Genomic DNA, 11,686 nt, shown 5'->3' on the forward strand with positions numbered 1-11,686 from the left:
CCATGCTTTAAGACAGCCTGAAGCTGTGTTACTACAACCTGGTCACGATTTTCAGTTTCCTCATGAAAATGATGTACAAGTGAGATTCTTTTTGCCTTGAAAGTGATAATTATGTAATCCCAATTTAGTTTAGTTAGTTTCAGTGAAGTTTTGCTGTTTCTTCTTGTCTCACAAATTAAATTTTTTTTTTTTTTCTGTTATAACAGTGAAAATTGCTTATAAATTCATCATATTAATTGATCCTTTCAATTGATCTCTGTATGGACACTCTAGTTCTGCTGCCTTCCAATGCAATCAGAAGGAAGATACTAAAATTCTAATAAAAGCATTAGCAGACAATCTCACTCAAACTTTCTTGAGTCCATAAACTAGTCTGTCCTTTCTATGCCAGCTTCTCATATTATTATGCTAGAATGATCTTCCTCATCATTCTCTGGTAGCTTTGTCATGATTAAGAGAATAATGTAGAATAATCTTGAAACTTCCTTCTTTCTTTCTCCTAAATTCTTCTTCAGGCTTTTTTCTGTCCTACTCCTTAAATATGGATTTGCCCAGTGCTGTAATGCCAATGCAAGCATTAATACACTATAAAAACCTGGGCTCATAGAAGAAGAGAGTTAAAAAGAGATAGTAGGTCCAATTTAATATTCCGTTCCTGAAGCTGTATGCTGTATGAAAACAATACATTATATGAGAGACCAGTTAAGTCAAGACCTTTGAATCTGCTCACTCTTTTTTTTGTGCCCATGTGTATATTATGTAAAAAATTATCAGGTTAAGTCAAGAATTAGCTACCACACAACAGATGTTAGCTAACCAAACTTAACTAGAATCTGCTCCTAGATACAAGACAAAACCCAGATAGACTAAATATATTTTGTTCATTCTGAGAGTTCATTTAAATATCAAATTTTTTTAAATTATGCATTTCTTAATTATACACACACAAAACAAAATAATTTCGTTCTAAAAAAGAAAAATAGAGGAATGCAGAGTGGAGTACTCTACAGACAAACCCTTAAAACCAAGATGAGTTTGTAGTTAGATGCCAAGTTGAGGAAATAGCTATAAGAGAGAAAAGGTGGGGATTTCAGGTGAGCTAAAAAATAATACAATCATTTATTTAAAATCTCAGAACTTTTAAGATACATTGATAGTTTTTATTTCCATTTTGATATTACATTAACATCCAGCTGAGTGTTACTTTCAAAAGCCCAAGGGTAGATGCTTAGATTTTCAAGTAAAGCCAAGATTCTCAGGTATTTGATCCCACAATCTGATGCTGTGAAAATATGCAAGATGTGCAATAAAATTTTGACTCATGTACAGGCTCTGATTGATAGCAGCACCTTTTTTCATACTGCCCAAGAATAATACTTCATTGTTTTCTGAAGCTGAAGAGCTTGGTACACATAGCAAGAGGTATACAAAGTCAGGAGTGTTTCACTCGTTTTAAGACCCTAAGCTGTAAAGGCAGAATGCATTTTCCATTGAGTGCAGTGTAAAAGATGATGTATGAATGTAACTAAAAAGAAGTAACAGGAATTAAAGAACATAGTATCAGTCTTTTCAAATTACAGAATAACTAAGATACCTCAGCACAAGAAACCGCCTTGAGTGAATAAGAACAGTCTTCCATGGCAGATCAGTATCCTGCCTCCAGAATGGTAAGAGCCAAATGCTTCTAGTAAGTGCACGAAACCAATCCCAAAAGTCAGATTTTCACCATCTATTACAGGGTTTTTATTTCCCTAAAGTACAAACATTTAGATCTCCTGAAATTTTTTATGTTCTTCCTAACAATAGTAGCTATTTTTACTGTCCACATAAATGCTTAATCCTTTTACCCTTCATTCTTAGTCTGACATGCTACAGCACAGGTCCAATTGTCAAGTGTACTGTATAAGGAACTACTCCTTAGATTTAAAAAATGTGTAAACAGTTTATATGTGTTATTTAATTCAACACAACATCCCCTTGTTCTTGTATTACAACTTCAGCTAAAAGACGCCGGCTTGATCTTTTCTACTTTCTTTTATAACTCCCAGTACATTCTGATTTATCACTTTTCTAAGCTGCCTTAATTATTTTTTCCATATAGCTTTTCCAGACATATATGTTTCTTGTCTCAGAGTCCCTCTGTGACTGTTAAATCTTTCTCAGATATGATGAACCTAACCTGAAATACCATAACTAATTCTAGAACACTACTGATTTATTCCAGTAACGTTATAACTTTCTGAGTATTAATTTTTACCCAATTTCCTCAGTGAAGATTTTCACTAAGCTATGTGTGGTAAACAGGTCATTTTCCCAGTTGATCACAATTAATTTAGGTTCACTACTGAAGAGTGTATTGTTCCAAAGTGTAAATTACATTGCTTTCATCAACAATGAATTTTATCTGTCAGTGTTACCAGTTCACCTAACTGCAGAAGAGCTCTCAGAAGTTTCTAGCAGTCTTCTTTAGTCATAATGTAAGTTACTTTATCTCACCAGAAAATTTTGATTTGTCTATGTTATTGCTCATTTCCAAATTATAATGAACATAATAAATAACATCAGACCTAGGTTCTATCCTTGGAGAATCCAAGCTGTGACAGCCTGAAAGAAGGAGATTTTTAGAAATTATGTGTGTGATTTTAAAAGTTTTACTAAGACGCGCAGTGAAATCCCTCATCCCATGAGAAAGAGACTAAAGAAAAATCTACTTAATCTAAAACAAATGAGAGGGAGCAGTTACCCGACCACTGCCTGAGCAATAATAGAGGACACTTTTCATACAGAAGCCAAAGACGGTCTGCCTTGGGAAGAAAAACATTTTAAAGAATAGTAAAAAATTAAAGACACTCCTAAATTTTTAGCCACCTATGCCAATCTACACGTCTTAGAATGCATGCCTCCTTCTGCCAGTTTTACAGGGACGCCGAGTGAAAGCTGCATTCTGAATGACCAGATTCATTCCCCTTCCCTGTCACAGCTACTGCAATGCGTTAATCCCACCAGATACCTACCATGATGTGTCTTAAAAACCATCAGGTATTTTGCTCCCACTTCTCTCCTTAAACAGCTGTTCCACTGGGCAATTGCTCAGAAGCCAGGGACCTTTTTCAATTTTTATTCTACATTTATTCATGACTAGTTTTTGTGTCATTATTTATGACTGTATTTGTGTCATATTCAAACATTTGTCAGTTACTTTCTTTGCTAGCATGTTATCAAAATATATTATTTATACCAAATATTTATGCTATGAATTATGTATAGGTTAAGATAATACGATATCAGACTACCTTATATATAGATGATAATTTCAGATTACCAATAAGATTATAAAAAGTTCTGTTCTACAGATGATGCTCCTCTGACAGCAAATCCATACTTTGTTTTGAAATTCCAGTCTGCAGATGCCCCAAAACCTTTGAAATATCAATAAATGAGGTGAGATTTCCTCCCTAACAGCCTAATCCCCTGTTAGTGTTCTTTACAACAAAACTTCTGTTTTTAAAATGTTACTTTTCTTTTTTTTCTTCTTATCTATTATCCATACAATTTTAGATCTCACACCTTTCATGTTACAGTCACACAAAAATTCTACATCTGTAGTGCACTCTTCTTCCTTTCTTCATATTACCTACCTAAATTTTTAAATACAATTCTTTTTCTCTACCATATAAGTTTCCTTAAGGCAAGTCCACTGCAGTTCCTTGCTTCCCAGCTCATACCTAAACTCACAGTTTTTAGATCACAGTTTTAGGTCACAGTTATCTATTGCTGAACTAGCCCACCCCATGCCTTTCCCTACCTTTGCTGACACCAATCCCGAAGCTCCCAGTTTCTCGTAGGGAATATTGTCAGGAGCCCCAAAGTGCAGCATTTGCTCTGCCTGGTTTAAAATTTCATTTATCTTCATTCTGATATACTTCAGCTGTTATTAAATCTTACAATTTTATTCTAAAGCTTCGAATTGTCACTGCTTTTCTTAAAGGTGTAGATGCCGCTATCAAACGGACAGTAAGTTTTTAGGGTTTTTCTGGTTGTGGTTGGAGGAAACTTCAATGTACACTCTTAAAATATCAATTATAAAAAGTAATGATTCTGGTTTAACTTTGGCTCATGACTTCTGAACGTCTACAGGCGCGGGGACCCCAATTCTCTGACAGGGCGCTAAGGAGCCAAACCCGCTGGAGGCGAGGCATAAACCGCTGACCCGAAGGCACCGCGCTCCATCGGCCACCCCTCGCCTAACGCCGCACCCGCACCGCCGGCACCCCGCCATCGCGTTCGTACCGTTAGGGCTCTACCCAGCGACACCAACCCGATTATTTCTGCTTACTTGGAGCTGACAGCGCCCAATCCCTCGCGGTACCTGCCCCCTCCGCCCGCCTCCCCTCATGCGCTGCGGCTGCTCTCCGCCAGACGCTCGCCGCGGAGGTTCCCCCCGACCCACCGGCCCCTTCCCCTCGCCCGCCCGCTCCGGGGCAGCCCAGACGCGGGCAGCAGGGCCGGGAGCGGCCCCCACTCACCCGCCGCGGACGGGCCGGGCCGGGCCGGGCCGGGCCGGTCCCGACGCGCCGCCCGGGGGCGATCACGCAGCAGCGGCCCGCGCCGTTGTTTCGGCGGTTGCTAGGAGACGCCTGTGGCGCATGCGCGGGGAGCGGCGGGCCCGCCTGAGGAGAACCGTGGGGAAGGTTGGTCCCGCCGCGGGCCCGCCTTCCCTTCGTGCCCCTTTCCCGTTTGTCCATGTGCAGCGGCTTCAGGCGTGTTCGTTTAACATGACTCTCCAGAGCCCTTCTGGAGGCATTTGACCATGACACGCGCATTGCTCCATTTCTTCGCAATTTGTCCCGACTCCAGAGTGCTGGTAATGCATTTTCAAGGGAAGCATTAAATCATTAATACCCCATGGGCAGGGGTAGTGATGAAAAAATAAGTCAGTTATTTCTCAAAACTAAAGGAAAAGTCTTCTTTCTCACTGGAATAAAACTATTTCTGAAAACTAACAAACACAGAATCATAGAATCATAGAATGGTTTGGGTTGGAAAGGACCTCAAGATCATCTAGTTCCAACCCCCCTGCCATGGGCAGGGACTCCTCGCACTAAACCATGTCATGCAAGGCTCTGTCCAACCTGTCCTTGGACACTGCCAGGGATGGAGCATTCACAACTTCCTTGGGCAACCCATTCCAGTGCCTCACCACCCTCACTGTAAAGAACTTCTTCCTTATACCTAATCTAAACTTCCCCTGTTTAAGTTTTAAGCCATTACCCCTTGTCCTACCACTACAGTCCCTGATGAAGAGTCCCTCCCCAGCATCCTTATAGACCCCCTTCAGACACTGGAAGGCTGCTATGAGGTCTCCACGCAGCTTCTCTTCTCCAGGCTGAACAGCCCCAACTTTCTCAGCCTGTCTTCATACGGGAGGTGCTCCAGCCCTTTTATCATCCTCATGGCCCTCCTCTGGGCTTGCTCCAACAGCTCCATGTCCTTTTTCTGTTGAGGACACCAGAACTACACACATTACTCCAAGTGAGGTCTCACGAGAGCAGAGGGGCAGGATCACCTCCTTCGACCTGCTGGTCATGGTTCTTTTGATGCAGCCCAGGATATGGTTGGTTTTCTGGGCTGCAAGCACACACTGAAGCCAGCTCATGTTCATTTTCTTGTCGACCAGAACTAATGAACATAGAATCATAGAATGGTTTGGGTTGGAAGGGACCTTAAAGATCTTCTAGTTCAAGCCCCCTTGCCACAGGCAGGGACACCTTCCACTAGACCAGGTTGCTCAAAGCGCTGTCCAACCTGGCCTTGAACAGTCTGGATGCACATGTACAGTCTGTCTAAATGCTGCCATGTTCATGCCTTTCTTTTGTGTTTTTTGGGTTTTTTTTTTTCTCTCATTCCTGTTTCACTATCTATTTTTGGTGCATTCATGGGGGAAAAAAAAAGTTGAAAAAGCCATCTGTTCTTGGGAGAAACGGATAAAACAGTTATATGACTTAGAGCAAGGCGCAGGCAAATCTGTCAGAGCATCACCGGCTGTGGCCCTGCTGTAAGACACCAGCACAGAGCTTTGTCAGAAGGCCAAAAGACTTGTCTCCTTTCTATTATCAGCTCTGGGCTGATGGAGAAAGCCATGCTGTACAGATAATTGTGCTATTCTCAGAGTAATAATTCATTGTAGTATTCTCTTTTGCCAGCCAGGGCTATTTTGGAAGAAATACTAAGCCAAATTCTGAAATTAAATAACATTTTCTAGCTTGAAATGCAGCTTAATTGCTATCAGCAACTGCAGAAGTAACAGGAAACAGACAAATATAATAATTTTTGGGCCTCAAAGTCAGGTAATAATAGGTAAAGAAACTACAGCTGCTCTCAGCTCTCTCCTGTGATTCCTTTTAGTCACAAATCTCATTGCTTTCTCCCCAGATTTCTTATAATGTTGCACAGCAAGTACAAATTTAGTTCTATTTTTATAAGCCATATCAATCTGCTGAGATCATAGCACAAACAGATACTGGCCTTACAGGATGACAAATGTGTACTGTCATAACCGAAGACTTGGTGGGTCATTTTTAGGTGTAAGCAAGCCCCAAGAAGGTGTCTCATTCCACTTTTAACATCACCCCTCCACAGAAAATTTATAGATTTATAATCACTTTCACTGGAAAGCGACTGCGATAACAAGTCAAGAACCATTTATACTGATCAGTATATCAGCAGACAGGAGAAATCACACTGAACTTTGAAGGCCAGTTTATGACTGACTGACACTCCACGAAGTCTGGCAGATCGATCTGTCATGATTACAATGGTTATTAGAGGTGACTAGTAACATTGGCAGGGAAGAAGGAAAAATTTTGCAGTAGGTTGGTAGAGGCAAGTCAGCTGCTTCACAAACAACTTCACAGATCTTTATTTCTCTAAACTGCAATGGTGGGCAGGTGACAGAAATGTAAGAGATAAATGTAAATAGCGAAGGCAAAGATTTGGTTTTAACTGTGTGCTGGGTCTGGTTGGGATGGAGTAAATTTTCTTTGTAGCAGCTCATGCGTTGCTGTGTTGTAAATGCGTGACCAAAACAGCGTTGATAACACAGCAATGTTTAGCTGTTGCTAAGTGGGGCTTGCACAATGTCAAGGCCTTCTTTGTTTCTCACCCTGCCCTGCCAGGGAGTAGTCTGGGGGTGGGCAAGGGGCTGACCCCAGCTGATCAAAGGGCTATTTTGTGCCCCTTATATGATGTTATATGCCATATAACATCAAGCTCAGCAACAAAGCTAGGGGGTGGTCTTCCCAAGGTAGCTGTTGCCTGGGGACTGGCTAGGTATTGATCTGCTTGTGGGAGGTGGTGAGTGGCTGCCTTTGTATCACTTGGTAGTTTTCAAACTTTTTCTCCCATCATTTGTTAAGCAGTCTTTATCTTGACGCACGTTTTTTTCTCACTTTTGCTTTTCTAATTCTTTCCCCCATCCTGCAGGGGGTTGGGGGTAATGGGTGAGTGAGCAAGCAGCTGGCAGGTGAATAGTTGCTGACTGGGATCTACTTGACCCAAACCTAATGATTTCCATGGCTGGGAAAGCTTTTCTTATTCTTGTCTTCAATAATGGTAGTTCTTATGGCTATTTCAAACATAATTCTGGTGAAATGTTAGTTGGTTAGGTCTTCATTTCATACAAATTGTCACATGAGAGACCTATGATGATGCAGAATCCATGTGAAAGAAGAGGGACATGGTAACTAGGTGCATGATCACCGTGTGTTTCAATACACTCCTGGAGCAATGGACTCTGTTATCCTTGAAGACTAATGTGTCTCATGCAGATAGGAAATGAGAGGGTAGTCTCAAACTCATAACCAGCACCTTCTCACAAATTTTGTGAAGAGTATGCATCTGTATTGTGAAGCAGGCAGGCAGACAGAAGAGAAGAAGGACAACAGCAGATGACCAGGAGAAAGATGAGCATACTCTTCCCTTCCCAGCACTGTTATTTTTGCCATGTTTACATCTCTAACCTTTGGGACCCAGAAGCACCTCCAGGTGTGTGCCTTTGTGGCATTTTGACTCCACAACAGGTGAGATTTGAGCACATCGCTTTGTTCCTTAGTCCAGTATTATCTTCTATTCAGTCGTGTGCCTGAGAGTTAAGGACCATGAGCACACTGTGGGCATCTACCTCCTCCATAGTCTAAATAAATGTGGTCTTATCATTCTGTGGAAATGCATTCTGCAGAGATTATCCTTTCTCTCTTCATTTATCTGTGTTTGCCACGAGTAGAGGCAATCAAGCACTGTGTCACAGCCATATAATTGCAGTATTTTTGTTATGTTTTGGCACAATCATGCAAATATATGAAGAAAAAATTTTTTTGATCTAATTTTGTGAAAATACTCTGAGGGTGTCATTAAGTAACAACATACTAATAAGGAAGCAAAGGAAGAGGAGTAATGAGGAGAACAGTTACAAAATGTCATGAGAATTCACAACTGACAAATAGTCACAAATGATAGAAATATTTTAATGAAATATAATCTGTTCTAACACTAAAAAATACACAAACCAGCATAATTCAAATTGTATTAAAGATAGAAGATTATGAAATTAAAGGGCTTTCTAGAGACTAAATACCTAATAAAGTGAATAAGAACTTTATTAACTACACATTTTAATGAAATTTCATTACTTAGCTTTTGATAAAGCCACTATAGAATTTGTGTGTTTTCCTATGAAGGAACAGGGCCAAAAATCCCATCAATTTGATTAAATTAAGGCTTTTGCAAAAATAAATCAACCATGGATTAAAAACATATTTGTAAGAATATTGTGAAACAACATTATAAATATTTAATTCCAAAAGGGATTTAAATGCATATGCTACTGCTAAATCAAAGTACTTGTTAAATTTAAGTGTTGGAAATTTGCATGTTGAGGTGTTTGAAATTATCTTTCTAGTGATTCTGAAAGCACCACTGGGGGAGTCACATCTCATTTCCTGAAACATCAGAAGTGGAATTACTATTTGCTGGATTGCTTGTCTGAAATAATTCTTTTTTCCATTGAAAAAAAAAAAATCAGTCATAATTTATGCTTTACGAAATACCTGATGACATACAGTACAGGCAGTCTTGCCATATAACTTGTTTTATATCAGTCTCAAAAGACACTTGAAAAGAACTTTCCTTTTCTGACAAGAAGCAGCTGGCTTAGAGAGTGATGAATTTACAACATATCTTCTTGGCATTTCAGTTTGCTGTATTACTTCACACATTAAAATAGTCCATATCAATGTAAATGGACCTCTAGAAAAAAAAAAACCAACAAAACAAACAAACCAAAAAACCCAACAAAATGGAAATCAACAGAACAAGCCTTTCATTCTTTTGGCTTGCAAGTGAGATTTGTAAGTCTTCATTTTTCGCAGGCACCCTGCCTGCACCAAGTGTATGGTGTGGGAGTATACCCTCCCAGTGTAGTTGTATTCTCTAGTCAGTTTTTCTTCTAGACAACATGAAAACTAAATTAATATATGATTATTTTTAGCAAATGTATTAATCATACTTTGCAAATGGCAAATTGTATAGCACTATCCTTTAGAAACTGATGACTTGCAGCCACAGTCATCTAGATCTACAGCCTAGATCTCTGACTGCTGGTAGTAGTACAAAACACCAGTGCGTGTGTGCGTATGTACTTAATATCTCCAGAAGCACTCAGAAGAGGGCAAGTGGTTCAGCAGTGAAAGTTTTAAGATGGGAGTTGAGACCATAGGCTTCCTGTGTAGTCCCGAATAAACTGCATGAAGTGAAACCAATTTGGTTGTTTAACTGGAAAGACCAATACCTTTGTATTTATATACTTGAATTTCTGCCTATGAAACTTCTGAAGTCTTCATCAGACACAGTGTTTTGAGCTGAAGTTCAAATGTTGTTGCTGGACCATGTAAGCATAACAAAATGAGGCAGAGTATGCTTAAATGGTAGCTGGTAAATCAATAGGTGGCACACTTGTTTCTTAGGGCATATGTATGACAAGAAAATGAGACTGTGTTTTAAGTCACCATGACTATCACATATTTTTGTTTTTAAAAACCAGTAGGTTAGGAGTGACCACAGTCAGCTAACATCAATAAACATATACAAGAGTGGTTTTTATCTGAAGTAGTATTTGAAAACTGCAGATGTGTTAGGTATATTAAGGGATGTCTGTAAAGAAGGGATAAATAAGAAATCACCTTTTTGACCTTACAGCTAACACGGATCACATAATTCTGCCTAAATATTTTCCCAGTCTCTTAGCAAATGTATTTCAAAACATCACTTGTTTTCCCAAGACATAGATCCTTTTCAAGGCTAAACTGAATCAATTCTCTGGGATACCTTTAAGTGTCATCTCAGAAATGCTATGTTTGATATTGGGTGTTCTCAGAGGCCATAATCTCTTGTGCTGGTGAAGGAATACACAGATTGTGTTTCAAAACCCCAAGACTTTTCTTGCCCAAATTTCAATTTACAACTTCTGTCTTCAAAGATGAAACATTCTGTTGCATCCTCAGGACAAATTGTGCTGTAGTGTTTCCATTCCTATAACCAATCCTCTGAAGCCTTGCCAAAGGCTGTGTTTCAGCAAGGAATGACAACACTGTGCTTATCTTGAATCTCAAGGCTAAAGTCACAAAATATAGAAGATAGTTTAATGAATATTTTGAAGTTTCTTCAATACTGTAGCATTCAAAATGGAATTTTTTCTTGGTCAAAGTCTTTGCTCTTTTAATGATAGATTAAGAGTTCTCAGAATTTGAAGTTCCAGTCCCTTTCTTTTCCTCCCTCTGTTTCTTTCTAGTTCAGAGGGGAAATTGAGCAATTTTTTCACTTTTCTTCAGTTCCACTTCATACATCTACTCTGAAATTTACACAACTCTCTCAACTCAGAAAACAATACAGAGTACAGAATTACAGTTTCATTTTCCCGTTGCTTACTGTGTAACTGTTAAAAACTTGAGATAAAATAGTTCTGCAGCTGAGAAAGAAAGAAGAAATCCTCCATGTAGAGATTTTTTTTTCTTTTTTTTTAGTTTGGGAATTAGAAAAAAACCAAACATTTTTAAGTTATGCACTCCAGGCATGCAAATAAATTTTCCTGAGAAACATACTAGTTTGGATGAAAGTCCCTTTATTGCTGTGATTTTTTTTAACTGACAACAGTTAAAAAAATGTCTAGCAAATAGGTTCAGAGATGAGAAATTGTATTTAAAATTTATTTAAACTACCAGTCTATATATTGCTTTTAAATACTATTTATCACATTCCCTAAGTTAATTGGGCTAGCTCTCTCTGTTGTGCTTTGTTAAGCTGTGAGAGTATGTAAACAGTCCATTATTACTGCAATACTTTAAAGCAAGATACATGTATTTAGGGATATCTAAGTATCTTCAAAGTGTTTTCTTCTCTTTCCCCTCACAGACAGGGGAATTTCTGTAAAACTCAGAGCATCTGTTTATTCCTATACCCTACTAATTTTTAAGGAAACACTTGTTTTGAAGTGCTTTTGCCAGACTCAGACCAGATATGAGAATCCAGCATCTCGCTGGCCAACCACTTAATGAGCCCGTGGGTAACTTCAAGATGCCAGCGCTGCTGTCTCTGAAGCCTGTTTGTGGTGCCAGGCCTTATTGTTAGAATAGTG

General features: G+C 39.3%; 1 protein-coding gene across 3 annotated transcripts in view; it reads right to left on the reverse strand.

Annotated features, from left to right (window-relative positions):
* Positions 1-4,644, reverse strand: part of ARMC3 (armadillo repeat containing 3) — a 59,293-nt gene extending 54,649 nt beyond the window's left edge. For all 3 annotated transcript variants that reach the window (XM_030504645.1, XM_030504637.1, XM_030504630.1), the window contains exon 1: positions 4,527-4,644. The gene's annotated coding sequence lies outside the window, so the exon portion shown is untranslated. The remainder of the gene's footprint in view (positions 1-4,526) is intronic.
* Between the last annotated feature and the right edge of the window lie 7,042 nt (positions 4,645-11,686).

The sequence above is a fragment of the Strigops habroptila genome, chromosome 1 (genome assembly GCF_004027225.2).
Source record: "Strigops habroptila isolate Jane chromosome 1, bStrHab1.2.pri, whole genome shotgun sequence".
Taxonomy (NCBI): Eukaryota; Metazoa; Chordata; class Aves; order Psittaciformes; family Psittacidae; genus Strigops; species Strigops habroptila.